The sequence below is a fragment of the Penaeus monodon genome, chromosome 24 (genome assembly GCF_015228065.2).
Source record: "Penaeus monodon isolate SGIC_2016 chromosome 24, NSTDA_Pmon_1, whole genome shotgun sequence".
Classification (NCBI taxonomy): domain Eukaryota; kingdom Metazoa; phylum Arthropoda; class Malacostraca; order Decapoda; family Penaeidae; genus Penaeus; species Penaeus monodon.
The window spans coordinates 30,136,838-30,137,466 of record NC_051409.1 but is presented as its reverse complement, the minus strand read 5'-3'; positions in this window follow the sequence as shown (position 1 = coordinate 30,137,466).

The window sequence follows — 629 nt, the reverse complement described above, 5'->3', positions numbered from 1 at the left end:
AAGACTCAGGATTACAGTTTCCTAAGGGCAAACAGCCATGCCTCGCTGCAGAAGGCCTTTATAGATTTGATCATTACGACTTGCACCTGCCCTGGACTTCTCTACCGCAATTAGTGGGACGGAGGTCGTTACAGCATTGACGGTGAGCATTCGGACCGTGTTGATAGCAAGATGTGCAATACGTTCGGTACTAATGAATGGTGATAACGTAAATTGGCAGATGAGATATTAATCTGTTGCATGACGGTAAGTCATGAGATAAAGAAAGGAAGATAATGAATAAATGAAAAGAAAAAAAAATTATTGTGGCAGCGAAGAAATTTGTTAATAAGTCTACGGGCTCTCACGCCACACTTCACTACCAACCCTCGTCGCCCAAACTTTGAGACGGTGAAAGCTGAATCGGTTCCAGCACTCTGGTAACTTAATTTTCTGCCTTATTAACCAAGGTTATGCGTGCGGTTCTTGAATGGCATTTGTCACTTGGCTTCATCATCCATCGCTGAGGCAAAGGATGAGAAGCGGTTTAGTGGAGAGGAGAAATGTCTGAATATAGGTCGGAGGAAACGATAATGGGATGTGTCAAATCGTATTTTGAGCGATTGTTGTATATTCGTACCTGTGTTGCA